General features: G+C 44.0%; 2 long non-coding RNA genes across 2 annotated transcripts; one reads left to right on the top strand and one right to left on the bottom strand.

Annotated features, from left to right (window-relative positions):
• Window positions 1–1,379: 1,379 nt before the first annotated feature.
• On the top strand, window positions 1,380–6,455 carry LOC143273827 (uncharacterized). The gene is made up of 3 exons (XR_013052027.1): window positions 1,380–2,191; window positions 4,168–4,897; window positions 6,234–6,455. It is a non-coding gene; the product is annotated as an uncharacterized LOC143273827 (long non-coding RNA).
• Window positions 3,534–6,320, bottom strand: LOC143273828 (uncharacterized). Its single transcript, XR_013052028.1, has 3 exons — window positions 6,201–6,320; window positions 4,865–5,044; window positions 3,534–4,086 (listed from the first exon to the last, which is right to left on the bottom strand). It is a non-coding gene; the product is annotated as an uncharacterized LOC143273828 (long non-coding RNA).
• Window positions 6,456–21,059: the final 14,604 nt, after the last annotated feature.

Raw genomic sequence — 21,059 nt, 5'->3', positions numbered from 1 at the left:
TTTCTCTAATCTTCCATCATTCACCACAATACCTGGCTCTGGCTTTATTTTTATTAATAAGAACTTTTAAGATTCGTGCTACAAAGTTAGATTAAGAAACATATTGAAATGCATACTAGTACCATGCCACAATACAGTCTGTGAAACTACCAGTGACTGACAGAAAGGATGATACAATACAAACCAAAATGAGAAAAGACACAAGGTTTCCCCATATTTCAAAAAAAAAAAAATCCAAAACCTTCCTGTCTGTGGAGATATACTGAGATGGAAAAGGAATTGTTATTCTTTTTACATATAAAGCAAAAATACCTACTTTGCTTTTTTCATGTAACCCAGCATCCGGTACCAAAAAAATGCCTTCTTCCTCCAAGTGTTCCAATATTTTATCTATCCTCTATTTATCCTGGCCTCAGACCCAAGCATGGCAGAGAATGCTAGAAGCCCAGGATTCTACAGAGCGTGTGGTGTAACACGAATCTTAAAAGTACTTATTAATTAAAAAAAAAAAAAACCTAGAGCCAGGTATTGGGGTGAACGCTGGAAGATCAGAGAAGCAGAGCAAGCCACAGCCACCTCACCTTGCCAATTCCTCAGCTGATCCTGTTTCCTCAGACTGGAAGCCTCTGAGTCCTCATCCAGAAAGGATCTCAGCTGAACTGCTGCTCAAAAGCCTAAAAGCTTAACCAGGCTTCTAGTTCCTGGTCTTCACTCCTTATATACCTTTCTGCGTCCTGCCATCACTTTCTGGGATTAAAGGTGTGTGTCACCATGCCTGGCTGTTTCCAGTGTGGCTTTAAACTCACAGGGATCTGGATGGATCTCTGCCTCTGGAATGCTAGGAATAAAGGCGTGTGCTACCAATGCCTAACCTCTATGTTTAATATTGTGGCTGTTCTGTTCTCTGACCCCCAGAGAAGTTTATGGGGGTGAACAATATATCAACCACAGTGTGGTGATCTGGAAGAAGCTTTGGTAGCTGTCACACTCATACTTTTGGATGAAGAAAGAAAGCAGCCAGACTCACTGGCTCAAAACCTTGGCACTATAAGAAGGGAGGCAAGAAAAAAGACTGTCCATGTGTCTGAAGCCAGAATGAGATGCACAGTCAGTTCTAGAACAACAGGTGCTACAGAAACAAGCCTATCTCAGGAAAACAATAGACGAGAAGAAGAAAAAACATCCAGAGGTAGGCGAGTCTGGGCAGCAGAAGAGCAACCGAGGCTTGACAGAGGGAACATGCACAGCCTGACTCACCATCAGCCCCTCGGCTGTTTGCTTCTCCCAGCGGCTTCCAATTACAAGCATCTTCATGAGGAACAGAAGACCACTGCTCCTGGAACTTCACAGTAATATCACCCATGAGTGTGTAAGGATTTAGCGTCAAGCGGCTCCAAGGATGAAATCCTACAAAGAAGGGATGAAAAGCAGAGAAGACAGACCTTCCTTAGTGTGTACTGTCCCAGGCTGGACTCCAAGAGAAGAAAGCCAAAGAGTAGCGTCTTGGAGCTCATCATCCAACGTGCACTCAATGCACTCAGCCCTGCCCTTCAACACAGCCATAAAGGAGCCCTTAATTCTCTTCCTTGAGTCATGCAAAGATGCTGACAGCCCATAAATAAGATCAACTGAAAGTGTTTCTCATCTGAGTCCCTCAATCTAGGTGCTCCTCTCCTTCCTGTCCAAGGCTACTGACTGTATGTACAGTATATGGTGATGGGACACTTTCTGTTGGAATGTGACACATCATATGCACTTTATACACATTTTCATCAGTGAACCATAAAAGAACTGCCATGATACATAGGCTAGACATCATGGGAAGCAAGACTTCCATGCCAGGATTGCCTCCTTTCACTAGCCCACACCTCAGCCTCCATGGCTACTGTTGGTCTCCTGGCATCTTCTCCAACCAACCCCATCCTTTAGCTTGGAATCTGACCTTGCCATTGGCTGCTGCCTGATTTAAGACATCAATCTCCCTGTAACCCTACCAGCACCTGCTAGAATCTTTCTGTTTCCACAGTGATGCACAGGTTTGGATCATCACAGGTAAGCTGTGACCACTGACCAGTGAGTGCTGTCTGGTATTGGACACACTGGCCACTAGGTCAGCTCATGAGACAAGGAGAACCAATGATCTAGCACCATTGTACTGTGGATTGCTGATACTATCCCTCTGACCATGTCGGTAAGGAAAGAAACTTTACAAAGTGTTGTGGATCCCTTCTCCCAGTTATTTTTACTACACTTTTAAATCTTTGTTTAATGGGGATACTATTGATGTTGATATAGCTATCTCAAGTCAAATGCCAGATTTAGCTTTGGTTATTACTAGGTATGTGATTTTGGACAGACAGTTTACTCTCAAGTGTTTTCCATTCACCTCAAGGAGATAAGAGTGTCTCCATGCTCTGGGCTCTGTATTGTCAAGTCTTAAGAGGCAAGTAAACAGGGAATAAAATCAGGCCCATCTTGATGGTGCTAAACTCAAGAGACCCTGGGAACATGAAGAAGGTATGCAGAGATCTAGCACTCAATACCATGAATGGGACAGACTCCCTCCACTACTGTTAACTTATTATGTCAAATTCAGGGATATTCCAAAAGTAATGTTCACACCAGGAATGGTGGCACACACCGGTAATCACAGCATGCAGAGCTTGAAGGGATGAAGGTCCCTTCCAGTCTAGGGTGTTCTACACTGGCCTGTCTCCACACTCACCAAATAAATGTTAAACATAGACAGAGAGAATGGCTGCCATGTTTTGGAGTTACTTGGACTTCCCTGGATGAAAAAAGGAAAGTGGAAAAGATTAAGAGGGCTGTGGGTTCTGAAAAGGGCAGTTACTGTAGTGGAAGAAATATCGAGGGAGTTACATGAAAGACAGACTCACAGTAAATGGGGGAAGGGAGAAAACCTGGTACACAGGGTTAGAAAATCTAAAAGTACAAGAAGGCACTCCAGAGATGCCCTGGAGGTACACAAAGGCAGTTTGGAACAGAATGCTTCAGACAACAACAGATTTTAAATCCAAGGCACAAGGCATTGCCATTTCCCGAGCCATGTTTAGTCATGCACACTGCTGGGATTAGTCTGGGCAAAGGTTCGCTGTCACGTATGGAAAACAGTATCCTGCTCTGGTCCCTGGCTCTCACGCTCCATGAAGCCCATCTTCAGCAGTATTCCCCACATCTTACATGCATGGGTGGTGTTGGATGTTATCAAGTGTGACTGGGCACTCCACAGATAGCTGTTGTCTGCACAAGGACAACTGATAGGTGTGGAGGTGGTTCTCACAAGGATGCCTCACTAGAAGAGTTTAAAAAATTAACAGTTACTGAGGAACTCTTTAAGAACAATTTTTAACCAACAGTTAAACTGAGAAACAATCTTATTCAGAGATGAACCCCAAAATACATTAGCAATCTCAAGAGATCTCAGTAAACGGGTGCAAAAAAAGAAAGAAAAATATCAGCAGGTTACAGTCATGAAGTCATATATGCATATGTGTTTAATGGTTATGTAAATAATAAGAGGTCATAAAGTATACAAGGAATGGACCAGGAAGGGTAATTAGCTAAATACAGTACCTATCTATGAAATTCCTGAGTTATCATTTCATAGTAATGTCAAGCCAAGTGGACATGGCATGTGCCTTCTGCACCAGCTCTCGGGAGGCAGAGGCAGGGCAATCTGTGCGATTTCCAGGCCGGACTGGTCTAGGCGGAGAGACACTGTCTCTCTCTGTAGAGCAGGAACTGCTCCGAACAGGCTGAAGGCACAGGCGTGAGAAACTGTCTAAGGTTCTCCCACCTCTAAACACTTCCGTTTTCTGCCTCTGAACACAGTTGTGAAGCAGTGTCACAGCAGGGATAAGAACAAGGCAATGCAGGCCAAGGAAGGGCAGTATCCAGATCAGAGCAAGGGTCCAAGTGGATCAACTAGGAATTCCATACCCACACAGGAAGAAGGAGCAGTTCATCGAATGAGTGTCATCCTATCCAGTACCAATGATCATTCTGAACCATTTTCTTTGGGGTATGTGAGGGAACGTAGGTCTTAGACTCTCCCAGGCTGTAAAACTGGAGATAACACAGCTCGTCACAGGAAGCTACAAAGCTTTCATCTCACCATTTTTTCCACTGTCCTCTTGCTTCCTACAGAAAATTTCTTTGGGACAGAATGTGCTCTGCTGCCCTCTGTGTCTCTGCTGAGGAAGGCCACACCCTCAGCAGGAAGTGTGGGCAACTTCTCCAGGGTCTTGAACCCAGCTGTGAGTTCAGCATGGCTCCTGGCATCGGACTCCAGCACTTGTTGCCAGCAGCTCATGGACAGTGCCTACCCCTACCAAGGAGTTAGCACGAACATGCTGACTTCGCTGACTGACCAGAGCCTGATCTCTGCCTCGGCACTCTCCTGTCCAGGTTTTCTCCAGTGGGATCTCACAAGAAGCACTGACAGGACGGGGGGGTGTATCCCTGGACTTCACTGTAACTGTCAGTGACCAGAATACCACTCTCCCTGCCTGTCTATAGCAGTCCGTGTGATAATATTTTAGATCCCAATTCCTTAGTCCTTTCCTATCCAACACTGTCTGCTAGTCTTGTCCAGGCCACACCACTAGAGGTGCCAAAGCAAGGATATAGCCTGGCACCTTCCCACCTGGAAGGCAGTCAGCTCTATGACTATGGCCACAACAGTCTGTGACCGCAATGGCTGGAGGATTCGGGCAGTGTTGATGACTCTGTGTCCTACCCTGGGAGTCCCACCCTACCACCAGAGATGGTGATGGTGCTAAAGGAGATTCAGCCAGCAAATGTCCAAACCATTTCTCCACCTCTGCCATCTACAATCCCACACCTGCTCAAGCCATGCCAGACAGCAGTCTTCAAGGTGAGTAAAGCCAGGAGGGGAAGGAGTGAGATCCGCACTCAAAGGAGACTCAGATCTTCCTTTTAGCGTTGGATGTCGACACACAGGAAGAACGGGAGTCCTGGCAGGTTAGCTTTGGCTCTGGCTCACCATCCTCATCTTCATTCTCTATAATGAGAGACAATGCAAGACAGTGAGTGACAGCCATACTTCATTATGTTCAAGGCATGTGCCAAAGGACACATGTCACTGCCTAAACTAAGCAGTCCCATGCACCAATACAATACAGTCACCTCCTTCCTAATCTATTTCTTGGGATTCTTGAAGACAGCAAGAATTTTCTGGTTTGGTAACACTTGATTTTTCCTGAGTTGAAATCGGACTCCAGAGCAATGCAACTCTGAATCTGTCCTGGAGGAAATGTTCCTTCCATATTCCAAGTGTCTGTTGTGAAATTATAGTGAGAGTCTGGTGGACCTGTGGAATACTGCTAAGTGGGGGCAGAGTCTCTCTCTCTCTCTCTCTCTCTCTCTCTCTCTCTCTCTCTCTCTCTCTCTCTCTTTCTCTCTCCTCTTCTCTCTCTCTCTCTCTCTCTCTCTCTCTGTCTCTCTCTCTCTCTCTCTCTTTCTCTCTCCTCTTCTCTCTCTGTCTCTCTTTCTCTCTCTCTCTATCTCTTTCTTGCTCTCTCTTTTCTTTTTCTTTCTCTTTCTCTGTGGTTCTTCAGCAGTGACCCAAGTCCATGATCATGTTGATCTCTACTATAAAGTCACACTCAAGCTTAAAGATTTCACCTTCTTAAATTAATTTTCATGTCACTTATAAAAAGTCTGTGAAATGGGAGCTCAAGGAAAGTCAGGGTTCTTTAACTCCTTTCAGGAATGTGGAGCTGGGTTTGGATACCTAAACCCACACAAAAATTCATGCTTCTGGGAGCTTATGAGTGATACCATAAACGGAAAGAAGCGGGCAGAGATGAGTAAGTTTGGAAAATTATGGACCAAACTGCCTAATAGCAAACTTCTAAGAAATGAGAGGCACAGTTTCCAAGACAAAAGGGAGGGTAACAGGACCAAACACCAAGGGAAAGCTTTCACCTCCTCCCATGATTACTACACATGTACACACTGCCCAAACAGGAAGGAACACGCAAGCATCTGAGAAAACATGATATTGCATGGTCACCAGAAACACCTGAGGAGTTACTACGTCTCCAGAAAGAGGGGCTGCCCTCGCTACTCAAGCCGAGCTCATAGGAATGCCCGTCCCACTGCTACAGGAGCCTGAGTGCTGAGGTGCGCTGAAGGGAGGGGAGCATCTCACTTACCAGGCACTGACTGCTTCCTTGACTCTTTTGCAGTGGTGGAAATGGAGAGGTCCCTGGGATTGACACCTTCAGGCCAGACACTGTCTGCTGCAGAGTCCAAACCTCTGCAAGCCTGCTCCCAGGATGTTCAGATGAAGACACCACTTGTTGACAGGGACAGGTCATTGACTGGCCTCCTTCACAGTCCTTCAGAATTCCTGGACTTCTCTCCAGCTCCAAGCCTGGAACAAACAGAGAATAAAAATGTGGAAGAGATGACTGCTGAGCAATCAACGCCTCTGGACACCTATGAGGGCACAAAAGTAAACCAAGACCCATCACACCTCCCTTTCACACACCCTGACTTGCAGCAGCCCCTGAACTACACTGATGCTGGGAGCCTAAGGCAGAAGCTAGCTTCTGATAATGCCACCCTGGGAAGGGAAAGGCAGAGACAGAGAAGGGGAGACAGAAGGAGAAAGAGAGGTTGAGAGAAGGAGAAATATTTTTTCAGTCCAATGCTATGACTTCATATGACCCTAAATGTCTCCTGAATGTTGTGTTTCCAAAGTTAGGGATTCAACATGTGATCTTTAAATTAAATAACTGATTAATTTTGGTCTGGGGGATGGGATCTAAACCTTTGCACATGCTAGAATAGGCCTTTACCACTGAGCCACATCCCTGGCACTCTTCATTTTTATCCTCCGTGAAGTCCAGGCTATACTGGAACTCACAGTCTTCCTCCCTCTGCCTTCCACAGGCTGGGACTGAGGTGTGCAGTCATTCCTGGAGACACATGAATTTTGAGGGATCACAGTTCTGGCAGCCTACACATGACAGCCAGAGTGCCCCACAATATCATGTTAGTCCATTCACAGGAATTCAACACATCACCACTTGCAAAGATAGCTTGTTCTACATATCTATTATGCTATTACTCCACTCTACAAAATTTAAAAATTATTCTCTAGTGTCCTTGGATATCCAGTACCCACCAGCCACCACTCTTTTCATAATCTGTGACAGTCATTAAGCTAAATCATCTTATTTAATCCTTTAAAATTTATAGAACCCAGATGTCCACCTCATTTTCTTGGCAAGGATATTCCCACTCAGAAAGAGACCCCAAGTCCTCTGCACTCCCCATACCTCCAGGTTCTGACTTCTTCTGCAGTCGGTGCCCTTGGTGACTCTCCACTGTGCCCTGATGACTTCTGTCTCGATAGTGAAGTCAGGGACCACCCTGTACACTATTAATTAACAAGACAGTCAACATACACCACTGTGGTGAGAATTCTCTGCGGGATGCAATTCTCTAGGTAGAAGGCTGCTTTCTGCAAAGATGGACAGCAGATATGAAAGAGAAGTGAGAGCATTTTCTTGACTATCTGTGTGAACACCATGTTAACAACTGAGAAGGATATATTTTTCTCTGTTTTTTTTAGTCTAAATTATCATACATTCTTGACATTCATAAACATATATGTAAATATTCTTTAAGACAAAGACAAACGTCTTTCCTTGAACCAGGCTATTTGGTTCTCTCCTAAGATGATTTAAGGCTTCAAAATGAACCAACAGAAATACAAAGTAATATTTAGCATACATGATATAATAACCCTGAAATCTCATGCTGTGGGTCCTCCACTAGGTTAGGCTGAAATGCTCAGCAGGCTTTTTTTTTTTTTTTTTTTTTTTTTTTTTTTTTTTTTTTTTTTTTTTTTTTTAAAGTGTATTTTTCTTCTTGCCACAGGGTGGCAGGTTTGTCCTTAAAAATGGAGCTTCCATACAACCATTTGCTAATTTTTTTTTTCCCTTTCCATGACTAATAGAAGCTAGAAGTCACTGGGAATGGCGTCTTCCTTTTCCTCTCTTTGGTTGGGTCCCCTGGTGACAGTTTTCTCTGGTTTCCTTCTGAGCAGCAGGCCTTCAGGTGAGGGGGTGATGACTTCCTGTGTGCTGAATCTGGACCTCCAGGAGACAGGAGAAATTTTCCTTACCTCTCTTTCCTGGTAGGACAGATCATCCTCGGGGCCAGCCGGGGCATGTGGCTCCTGCCCTGTGACCCTGTGACTGCATGGCCTTTTTCGAATGACATCTCTATGGATGCTCAAACCGCAGAGATCAGGCTGACACCTGTCTTCTCTCTTCATGTTCCCATGCTTATTTATACTAATAATCCTTAAATTCCCAGCCCTTTACTTCCCAGATAAGAGATCAACATTTATCTACACCCCTACCCCCAGGTCCACTTTTTCACAGGACAGTAGAGAAAGGTCCCATTCCCAGTGCTCATAGTCACTGCAGTCAAGTACCCATTTGCCACCTGGTGGTCGCTTTCTTCTCTTTGATACTATTCAGAGTCACAATGAAAACAAACCTCTGAGCTGTCTGTGGGAAATATTTTAAATTAGGTTAATTAAAGTGGAGAGACCCATCCTAAATGTAGGAAGCACCTACCCACGAGCTAGTGTCCCAGGGTGGCCTAAAAGAGAAGCAACCGAGTACATGCATTCCTGTCTCTCTGCTTCCAGTCTGCAGGTGTCATGTGCCCAGCTAGCTGCTCTGACTTCTCTGCCATGACAGACCATACTGCTTGCAGTGTAAGCTGGAATTAATCTGCACCCTGTAGCAAGAATCTTAAAAGTTCTTATTAATAAAATCAAACCTGGAGCCAGGTATTGGGGTGAACACTGGATGATCAGAGAGACAGAACAAGCCACAGCTAAACTCACCTGGCCAACTTCTCAGCTGATCTTGTTTCCTCAAACTGGAAGCCTCTGTGTCCTCATCCAGAATGGTTCTCAGCTGAACTGTGCTGCTAGAAGCCTGAAAGCTTAACCAGCTAAATGCTTAACCAGCCAAATACTTCTAGTTTCTGGTCCTCATGCCTTATATACCTTTCTGCTTTCTACCACCACTCCCTGGAATTAAAGGCTTGCTTTCTGGGATTAAAGGCATAAGTCTTGTATCCTTGAACAGATGGATTTCTGCCTCTGGAGTGCTAGGATTAAAGGCGTGTGCTACCACTGCCTATCCTAAGTATCTAGTGGCTTTTCTGTTCTCTGACCCCAGATAAGTTTATTAGGGTACACAATATTTTGGGGAACACAATACCACCACAGCACCCCCTTAATTTGCATTTTGTAACGTATTTATCACATCAGCCAGAACTATTGTGATTGTACAAGAGCTAATTTTAGACAAATTCAATGATGTCCCCCAAGTGTAGAATAATTTTGTATCAAAATTCTATCTAGAATTATATTTGCATATTAGAAAACATAAATCTAGGATCTGCTTGGCTGAGTGTGTCTTGATTCACTTTCTCCTCTATTTGGTGAACACATACGAAGTATTTTAACACCAGCATGTACATATTTTCTTTAAAATTAATTTACTATATTTGAGGTCATTGAGTTTCCTACAAAGAAGGGTTTATACTGACTCCTAGGTCCAGGCAGAGGTCAATGTAATTCTGTGGTCATGGGTCAGGCTAGGTGCTTAAAAGCCAGTTGAGACAGTCTTTACACCATAACCCGGGGGGGACACAGCCTGATACTGTTTGTTACGTCATTACTAACTCCCACTGAGGCAAGCTTCCTGGTGACAAAAGTTTCTTACATTAAAAAAATGAGTCTCTGTTTAATGTAGCTTAAAAACCATTCAGCAGTGTTATAAGAATGTTCAGTTCAGATGGAAATGCCTGTCATACTGAATCTTGTATAATTTGGATAACATTATAAAATTCTGAGTAAAATATACATTAATTCAGTGAATTAATACTACATATTAAATTAAAAATCTGATGTAAATTTATTCCATCTTTCTTCTGAGAATTTCTTTATTAGATTTTCATGAAGATTAAAATTAATTAGGTTTATAATGAAAGGATATTATGTGCTTGTGCCCTACCTCTCACTACAACTTTTCCAAAATCCTCTGTGAGCAGAGCTGAAGGTGCAGACTTATAAAAACCAAGATTAAAAAACAATGCAGTGACAGCATATGTTTCCAGAGATCTCTATCTCTGTGCCTATATTGAAGCACATGAACACATGTGTGTATGTATACATTTGTTTTTTCAAGGACTTGTATCCCATGCTCCTTTAAAAGTTTTTAAGTTTAAGATGTCATGGTCATTTTTCCACATTAGCCTATGACCTAATTTGGTTTCCTGTTGCTGTGATGAAACACTGACCAAACACAATTTTGGGAGAAAAGAGTTTATTTGGCTGCTTGCAGGTTACAGTTCGTCCATCCTCAAGGGAAGCCAGGACAGGAAGTTGGAGGCAAAAACTGAAGCAGAAGCTATGAAGGAATGCTGCTGGCGGGCTTACCCTCAGGCTCTAGGTCAGCTGGCTTCTTTATATATCCCAGGACCCAAGGCCTAGGGGTGTGGTATAGCCCTGCCAGGTTGGGCTATCTTACACCAATTAGCAATTAAGAAGTGCCCTATAGACAAGGCCATAGGCTAATCTGGAGGTAATTCCTCCATTGTTATTTCCTCTTCCCAGGTGTGTCAAATTGACACCAAGATTAGCCATTGTATTATAGAACCCTACCTAAATCCACTTTCTTGCTAAAAGCCCTTGGGACCACATGTACTTTAAAAATCAAGACTGGGGGTAGTGTGGTCCCCAAAGAGCCAAGGTGGATATTATTATAGCATTTCTGACTGAGTCTTGGGGAACACATGCTAATCAAATTCTTTAACATTGGTCTAGGGACCTGCAGAAATACACACTAAACAGAAAATAGAAGATTATGAGTGACCATGTCTGGGAAGCCAGCTTTATCCCCAGGCAAATCTGTGGCTGAGTCTCAGGTGGGGTGTGTATCATTGTAACTCTTTGCCTTCCTTTGGTGCAAAGCGCTGGGCTGGATGAAGCCACTGGATGAAGCCGAAGGAAAAGTCAGTAGAATCTGGCATCCTGATGGTGTCAGAAGCGGCACAGCTCTCAGGGCAGGCGGAGGTCTGTGGGATGGTGGTTTTCTGTATCCTCTGATGACTGAGATACAAACCAGGCCCAGAGCTGCATTCAGCTTTGTGACCAAACCCTGCATGGAGGCAGCACATCACATGCAGCCATCCTGTACTCCTGGGAGAACTTTCCTGAGATGCTGAAAGATTTACTGAGTCCGCGGAAGAAGGCCAGCGTGGGAATTCTCTGCCAGGCCAGAGGAGAAGCAGAGGGAACATGAAGCAGGATATGCTGAGGCGTCCCAGCCTGTAGAAACAAGTCCGGTGATGCAGCCTGCGCATGCGCCTTTCAGGGATCTAATGGAACAAGAAAGTTTTGCCTCTGGATAGATTCCCATTCTCTGAAAGACTTTGAAAAACCTTTTGTGATTCATACATTGTGGTCATGAGAAGGTAGGGTTTCTTTGCATTCTCATGCTGAATGCAATGAAACATATTTTATTTTTTAAATATTATATATTAATTTATTTTCTATGTGTATGTGCATATGTTGTTCATGCTCGTGGAGGCCAGAGGACAATTTACAGGAGTCAGTTCTCTCCTTCCACCATCTGGGTCACAAAGAATCAAACTCAGGTCATCAGGTTTGGCTGGCAAGCCTCTTTGCTAAGCCATCTCAGTGGCTGAGAAAAGACATTCTTTTAAAAGCAATTCCATCTCTTTACTCTCATTAAATATCAGGTGGGTAAAGAATACCATGGACTGTGTCCCAGGACAGGGGCATGGCCTTTAATTCCCCATGTACGTGGTTTTTGGACAGTGGAGCCTCGAATGTCTCAGATGTATACATACCTATGCATCCAGTACACAAAGAGACTTCAAAGGAACATTCTGGAGGTTTGGGGCACTCTTCACTCGGTGACTTTTGCTGTTCCTGTGATACAGTGTACCAATGAAAGAAGAAAGGGTGTCTGTGCTCGTAGTTGGAGGGTACAGTTTATCACAGTGGAGAAATCGGGAGGCCAGAGCTTGAAGCAGTTCGTCATGGTGCAGCCTCAGTCAGAGCATGAAGACAGATGAGTGTTCATGCTCAGAGAGCTTTGTTTCCACACAGTCCAGGAGCTTAGTCCAAGGATTAGTCCTCCACACCTAGGGTGAGTCTTCCCTCTCAATTAACATAACCTAGACAATCCCTTACAGGCCTGCCAGAGACTTGCCTCACAGGTGAGTCTATATCCTGTCAAGTAGACAACCCCTATAAAAACCACATCAATAGACTAGTTATTTTATTGCATTGGTATGCTCTTACATTTTTATAGTCTATTCAACAACAACAACAACAAAACCCAAGCTACTTAATAAAAATGAGTAAATGACAAGATTACTCTAAAATCCATATAGGATGAAATAGAGATACTCATTTGAAACCAGAAGCTGAAATACTCCAGGTTTTCCCACACCTGAATCTTACGCTCATCTTAAAATTGATCCATTTCTGGGACAGTCTCCTGCTTTTCTCAGAGTTGCTGTAACATTGTTTGGACAGTGATTTCTAGAACATTAAAGCATTCCTCAAACGTTTCTGAGTCTTCCCAAGTATTAAGCTTGCGAGTTCATAGGGCGTATAGGACGGCCCTGTAGCTGTGAATCTGTGAAGTCAATATCATTTCACGGCCCTGTAGCTGTGAATCTGTGAAGTCAATATCATTTCCAACCTCCTTTACTGATCACACCTTCACCTTCAAACTGTGGTTTCTCAGAGAAAAGGCAAGGGAACCCTGGTTTAAAAAAAAGAAGCCAAGTCATGACTCTTCTGTCCAGAACCGGAGCTTCCCGTCTCATCTTGAAAGCACAATCTTTCACTGGTTGTCAAGTCTCCACCAGATCTGGCTTGCCTCTGTTTCCCCTCCCTCCTGTCTTGAAGCTCCCATGGGGCTCCAGTCACACAGGTCTCATCGTTCTAGGCCAGGTGACTCAGAGTGTTTGCATTTACCATATCTTCTGCCTGGAAAACCCCTCTACATATTCACACACCTGGGTTCTCATGCCCTCCAAGAAGAGGTTCAGCCGCCACCTTCCTGGTGAAGCTTTCATCATGCCACTAAAAATGTTAAATGACACCCGCAGCACTCTTGATCCCCCAATATAAATTTTGATGTTGTGTATTGCCTGAGCCTAACTTCTTGTATGTAAGCCCTGTGAAGCCTTTTTTTTTTTTTTGGCCAAGTTGTTGCTCACTGCTGTAGTTTCAGTACAGACTTGAATGCATGCATGTAGGAGGGACGCCCCAGCATGAATGTTTGTTGAATGAGAGACAGACAAAGAGTAGCATCTAAGTTGAATAAAGTATGTACTTGAATGGAAAAAAAAAAAGGAAAGGGATACATGAGACTGCTCCTAGGTATTATGAAGGAGAAGGTTTATTGTAGATATGTGGGAGAGCATAGCCAGAGGCTAAAACATCTGGGAGAGCCCAGAATGGACATGACCAGACTGAGGTGGGCCATGTGAGGAGATGGAGGAAGGGAAGGGAGAGAGGAGAGAGGGGAACCAGGTGCAGCAGCCAGGAGGCCCAAAGGTACACAGATAGCACTCAACCAAAATGATTGGATTAAGGAAGGGTAGCTAGGAGAAGGGCAGCCCAACCCCAGGGCTGGAGAAGGTCAGGATAGCGGGCTGGGTATGCCAGCCAGGAGGACCCTTTAACAGGTAGGGACTGAGGGATGCCGGGAGAACCTGGTGGCCAGGTCTATTTTGATATGTTGTATAGGCACCTCAGCCGTTTGTCCCAGGTTTGAAACCTAGCAGTACTGAGGAGCACAAAGGAGTGAGTTGATGTTACATGACATAGGAAAGACCAGATGTGACATTTGAGAATGCTATTAGCTGCCTCTGTGGAGATGCTGAGGAACACACACACGCTTTGGGGGGAATCTTGAGATGTTCATGCATCACTGATAGATTTAGAACTCGCTGTATTAAGAAAGGGTGAGGTTAGCGAGGACTTAGAATAGACTGCAGAAGATCCCTTAGACTAGACATGGGCCATGTGAACATCAAGGCAGGCTGAGGACGCTCAGGGACACCAGGCCAGTTAAACACACTCAAGACTGAATACCATCTTCAGCTACTAGAAGATTCTGGAAGAAATCTTGCAAACAAATGCAGGGAGGAGAAACACCTTAGGTGTCTAGAAGCAACAAGAGACAGAGCACCGTGAAGAAGCCCAGCAGAGGAGGAAAGTGGGGTGCGACTGTCAAAACAGTGTGGAAATTCTCGGAAAGGACGAGCACGGCAGAAGGAATCGGTGAGAGGGAAGTCAGTGTGTTTACTGTTTCTGTTCTTAACTGACCTAGTGCACACAGCAGGAGGAGACAGCATAGCATGGCCACCAGCAGCCTGAGACTAGGGTTAGGTTTCTGTCAGAAACTGGAAAGCTGCAGGCATTGTTACCACAAATACCTCTTCTCCTTCCTCCTCCTCTGCCATTTCTCCTACACCCCTGTAAATCTTCAGTAGCAATATGATGCCACATCACTTATCCTTTCTCTGGGGACATGTCTATGAACCCATCTTCAGGTTCTCATACTGCCTGTCGTAGTATGCTAGTGAGTCTACACCAGTGGTGTTTTATATTCTAGGTAGCCTTAATCTTCAGCCCTCACCCTTGAATCCCAGAGTGTCCATCATCCCTCTGACGTCCACTTGCTCTGGAGCTGTTCTTGATTTTCCAGTAGTTCTCCTAGGAAGTAATCAGTTTGACCTTCCCTGCCTCTGTGTTTTGAAGACCGTCAGGGAAAGAGGGAATCACAGTTTTAACAGAAGCATCAAGAGCTCAGATACACAGTACATGGTGCTGCCCTGAAGAAGTGCTTAAACTTAGAATAGACACAGGAAGAAAACTGTTAACAAACGGCCTGCAGACAAGAACAATGGCATATAAACATTCCAAGAGATAGGTTTAACTCTGAGTTGTGGTCCTCAGTAAAGTCAACGTGTTGTCTCAACTTCAGCTTGACACAGGAAGTCATTGAGGCTGTCAGCCACACTGCTAGACCAGAAGAGAGGATAACTGAGACAAGCAGAAATCAGCTCAAGAAGCAAAAATCAGAGCTGATGTGAGGTGGCACATGCCTTTGATTCCAGCACACCTGAGGAAGAAGCGAGCAGATATCTGTGAGTTCAAGGCCAGCCTGGGCTACATATCAAGTTCCAGGCCAGCCAGGGCTACATAGTGAGACCCTGTCTCAAAGAAAAGGACAAGGAAGCGAATCAGGAATGAAGCATGCTCCAGGCATGGGATGTGAGGGTGATTCTTTTCAGATATTTATTTTTGAATGAAATATCTGATATGAGTCCTTCAGACCTTTAAGTAAAAATATGATGAGGCCAGGTGGCTTGTCTATTTCTCACTTTCCCCTCCATGATGGGTGGATGTTTAGAGGAACTTCTGAATTTCAGGACACTATGAAAATTTATAAGAAAGTCTTGATTTGTGCACAGTTAAATGCCTTTGAGCAATGATTTAATATTCTTGTAATTACAACTTGGCTACAATGCATTCACAGTTCTTTATAAACTACAGAGTTACAAATACTAGTTCCTGCCTGGATCAAACAACGTGAATGTTGGTTTAACTCTTTGTAAAAATTCAGTTTGGAAGGAAGGGGCTGTCAGCCTTTTAAACTATGAACAGTTGCCCATCCTTTTCTGACCACTGGGGGTCACTGCTACATTATAAATATATTTCATAATTCCTCGACAAAAGTAATCAGTTAGGATTTACTTAGGACATTACAATCTATACATTGTGATTACTTGAAAATAATAGTTATTTTTGAGTAAATTTACTCAAAAATTTGAGTATGGTAATTTGAGGAGATTTTTCCTTAAAATGGATTATTATGAAATTCATATTAATATTTACATGCAAATATTCATCTATAAAGTGGAATTTTTATTATCAAAGCCTGTGTCCCTCAATATTTATAGGTCAACAGAAAAATTTCTTTGCATGGAATATCTTTGCAAAAGAGATCAGACCCTAAAAGGTAACAGAAATCAGTAAGAAGTGGAACATATTATCAAAGTTAGTGGCAAATATTATTTTGAGCATTTTGCAGTCATTCAGCCAATTAGTTTTTGTAAGACATCTGCATCCTCCAGAAATGATATCATCAGAGTCTAAGCAAGGAGAGGCTGTCCAGGGGAAATTAGGTGAACAGCACATGTTTAGTATACTGTTACGAGACAGGTGAAATGTACATGTATGTGTGCATACGAACGACACACACAGAATTACATGCAAACACATACAACATTATCTGACTTTTAGCAATGACTTCCTGTTCAGAATTTTGTAAAATCTCAGTTCACCCTCTTGGGAAGCTAGAAAATTTCCTTTTTCATATCCAGCGCCAAACACCTGGCTCAGAGATGGAGGCTTTCCCTGCTGTAAGGAGAGCAGAAGGCAGAGCAACAGGTTGGGATGTGGCTCCCAGAAGCTCAGATGCTCAAAGTGCAGCCGCAGCTGACTGTTTCTGTAACCTAGGGGAAGGACCTCATGAATCTTCTAGATTTCATATTTTCCAGATGTGTGGTATCTCAGGAGCCTCCCCTCTCCTTCTGGAGGGGATATTTCAGCTCCAGGTAAATTACTAGGCAGAGCCCATGTTAGGCCATTTACATGGTCATATCTGGCACCCTCCCTTTTTACATGAAACCTAGCAGAAATGGGCTTTCTTGGCCAACTGACTTCTTTCATGTGTTAGCCTTGATGTAGTTCACTTTGGTCTCTAGTTTCCTGTCACATGCCCATAAGCCGTTACTGACAGGCTATCACCCCACAAGCCCCTAGTGGGACAAGAGTGAAGCCTAAGAAACAGGTGTTGAGAAGTCTGTAGCAGAGGTGTCCATGAGGCTCGAATGTCTGACTTAAACGCAAAAGGACAAGGACAGAAAACAGTGAGTAAAGCCAGCCTTCAGTCCCCAGGAGTGGAGGCCATGAACGGAACAAAAGAAAAGCAGCGTGTGTACAGAACACCCCACGAAGCAGGGCTGGAGTATTCCTTGTGTTTCTAATGTTGAAAAAATTCAGTGTTTTGAATTACAATAATTGCTTTAAGTACATTTCCAGATTCACATTACTGCGTCTTTTGTACGACAAATGGAACGTAATGTTGGGCAAAGATGAGTGGATTCCCCAAACTGCCCAGTGCCTCAAAAGTTGCTGAAATTCTGGATTATCCAATTTGTGTGACTAGTATGATCCTCTCATAGAAATTTTATTCTTTTATTATTTTTAACAAATTCTCAGAGAGATGTTTAAAAACATGCAATTAGAATATAAAATTTAAAAACATTTTCTGAATCACGTTCCTGCTTTGTGTTCAGGCCATCGGAGTTGGCCCCAACAAGTCACCTGTCCTCAATGAGTCCATTAAAAACACAGTTGATCAATAAAGCAGAAAAAGGGGATTTGTTCCTTGAAGTCACATTGGGGGAAGGAACAAAGAGGTTCAGTGAGGTCTGAGTGTAAACAGGGGAGAGGTGCATAGCTAAGGTGACCCATCCTGATCAAGGTGACCATCATCACTGGCCTGACTGTGAAATGTCTTTCCAGTGACCAACTCTCTTTGCCCTTTCTTTCTCTCACAGTAGGAGTCCTAGGGAAATTCCTTCAGAAGATCTCTACACAGGATGGTGACTCTGAGCCCTCCATGTCCATGTCCATGGCTAGTGAACCTAGTCCAGCCCAGTTTTGATTGGGTTTGTGTCAGATGAGTGACAGGTCAGTTTTCTCATCAAAAGAGTGTGTATTAGTTTCGATGTTGCCGTGTCTCTGTTTCCTGCTTCAAATGAGTCTCTTAACGATAAAAGGGAAACAATAACAACAAAAAGCCCCTAAGCTCTGCTGCATCTTCATCCTGACTCCACCAGATGCTATCAAGCAGCATGTACAGACAGCAGTCTGGAGGGCTCCAGGAAACCTTAGAGCTCCCCTGGGCCCTGGAGCTCATGGACTTGAATCTTCGTGCCACTGAGATCCATTCAGTAACTTCTGGGTTGCATAAGGAGATTGCCTCTCAACAAAATCGATGCACAGAAACTGTGAATATCAGATTCTCTGTAAGCTTCTGAAGACAAAAGAAGCCATTGTAGCCAGGCTGTTAGAACCCTGTTGTCAGCCAGTGGGCATCCCCACCACACTCACAGCTCTTTTAGGTCACAGCTATAAGGTCTGTTTGCCGAACTGGCAGTGACTAACATTCCACTCTTAAAAGGACCGGATTCACAATGGTGTAGCTGTCACCTGGGCGGTGATGTGATGTGAGACCCGGGGATACTACAGAAATCGAGAACGAAGATGCTGGATGCTCGTGGTAATTATAAGTGCATCAAAATGCTCCCGTCAACCTGACTGAATGGAGATGCTTCTTCGGTGTTGAAGACTTTTCTTCCTTTGCCAAGTAACAAAGAAATACTGTAGCTGGAGAAGGGTCCTGGATACTGAATGTTGGCCCAATGCCCCTCCTGAGGCTAATCAGGGAACTGTATATCAGACTACAGTTCCCTCGGGTCTCTCACCACTGCATTGCTCTTGGTCCTGCCACTGTGACTCGGAGATGGAGCCTTGACCCACCCCTACTGCTTGCTCAGCACCTGACCCCCCTCTCCCCAGCGTCTTTCCTCATCCCTCCTCTTCTCACCCTGGCATAAAACCCAGTGTTCCTTTTAGAGGCAGAAAGTGAAGCTCCAAGTTCACAGTTCACAGCTGAAATGGAAACCTGCCACGTGGCTGCAAAGACTCTCAAAGAAAGAGTGGCTGGAGACTTTGAGCCTCCTCCTCCTCCTCCTCCTCACAGCCAGCCTGGGGGACACTGCCCCTTCTCACAGAGGACCACCAGTCTCGGTACAAAGTCCTTGGGAGTGTGTTAGGCAATCAGACTGCCTGCCATTTCCTTTGAAATCCTAAGCTCAAATTTTCCCTTGTGTAGCTAAAAAGTAGAATCTAATTTTTAAAAGGTCAATTTGATTCCTCAAAACACAATTTAAACTATGTCTCTGTTGAACTGATTTTAAACAATAGAAGAAGGGAACTGGTGTGCTGTGAACCGGAGTCACAGAAGGGATGGATGAAGCAAAGGATTTCTATTGTTCAAATGGAATTCAAACAATGCAAAATCATTTTAAGGGGGGCAGAAACCTCCAGGTATTCTGTGAGGTACTGCTCTCACAGCTGGAACAGAACACCTGATGCAAGCAACTTAAAGGAGGAAGGGTTTATTTCACCTCAGAATTTGAGGGTGTCATCCATCACAGCAGGGAAGACACAGAAGCAGGAGCTGCAGGCAGCTGGTCACATCTCCATCACAGTCGGGAAACAGGGAGAGGCGAGTGCTGGGGTGGTGCTCAGTCCATGGGATGATGCTTCCCACCCCAATAGATTCCTAATCCAGTCAAGCCGGCAGTGTAGATTAACCATCACAAGGCTCCACATCTTTTTTTTTTTTTTTTTTTTTTTTTTTAACTCACTCTGTAGACCAGGCTGGCCTTGAACTCACAGGGATCTGCCTGCCTCTGCCTCCCAAGTGCTGGGATTAAAGGTGTGTGCCACCACCGCCCAGTGCTCCATGTCTTCTTTTTGTGGTCATTTTCACTGCATCTCCAGTTGAACTGCCCTGCAGAGGACACAGCAGGCATTGAACTGCACATGTGCCCACACCCCACGATGAAGGAAGAAGAGAGTTTTGCTGACTCATGTCTCTTCAGGTTCTTCCTTGACCCTTAACCTTTCAGAGCTGCTTGAGAAGAGCAAGAAGTGACTCTTCTAGGCTTCAGGGTAATTTTCACATAGCCACCTGACCATGTGTTAGAGATTATCTGCATTAGTTGTTATTTGTTACACAAGCTGTGTGACTTGTGAAGTCATTGTGGTATCAGATTACACATGTGTGTAGTTCCTGTGTAGACATTTCTTCCAACCAGAAACTTAATATTACACATTCTATATTAAAATCCTATGCACATATTGTAAAATATAATAGTTATCTTAGCAAATTCAAAATCTCCAGTTTTAACTTTCTTAGATGTAAATTTGAGGTTTCATCAGTGATGTCAACAAATACCATGCTATTCTGGTATATGCCAAAGCTGGGCAGGAGTCATTAAATAGAACCTTATATTTGAAAGCCATTATAAGACCCAAAGATGTAATAAAAGCTTATAGCTGACTTGTGTTATAGGCACTGCTATTTGGGCAGTTGGTGAAAAAACCTGCTGCTTTCCTGAATGTTCTATACTCACAATCCTTTTGCTCTCTACATGCCTGGCCCACCTTCTTATCCTTCCCTAAACATGGGAAACATGAGAGAGAGCAGCAGAAATCCGGGAGGGTTCCCAACCAGTACATTTGAGTGTTAGATCTAGATTTGGAGACTAGATCTGAGGAGAGAAGCATGAGATTAGAATGTCACCTGGGATAAAGTCAGTGTTAGGGTTAGGGAGGAAAGCAAAGGCTGCTGGGAGATCTCACCTGGTGGCCTGCACCTCCTGTCAAGTTCTGATGGGCAGGCTGCCACAGAGAGCACTCAGGAGTTCTCCTGACGCCATTAACATGTGTTGTCCATTGTTTCACTTGCCCTTCCTATCTCTTTTGTTATCTTGCAGGAATTATTCTACACTGCAGCATGTTTCCCAGACAACCTATGATCTCCTTCAATTATCATTTTTTTAAACTGCATTCTGAAATGGGAAAGAACTAAAATTTAATTTGTTTTCTGGTGTTCTTGTTGTTGATTTGTTTTGTTTTTTGAGATGGGCGTGGTGTGCAGCCCAAGCTAACTCTGATCTCTTAATCTTCCAGTCTCAACTTCCCTAGCTCTGGGATTATAGTTACCACCCCGGACTCTCAATATGCTTTTATGTCATGCATTCCTTTGCTTCTTTAATTT

The sequence above is a fragment of the Peromyscus maniculatus genome, chromosome 6, assembly GCF_049852395.1.
Source record: "Peromyscus maniculatus bairdii isolate BWxNUB_F1_BW_parent chromosome 6, HU_Pman_BW_mat_3.1, whole genome shotgun sequence".
Taxonomy (NCBI): Eukaryota; Metazoa; Chordata; class Mammalia; order Rodentia; family Cricetidae; genus Peromyscus; species Peromyscus maniculatus.
Note: the sequence above shows the minus strand (reverse complement) of the source record. Positions and strands in the feature narration are given on the sequence as shown.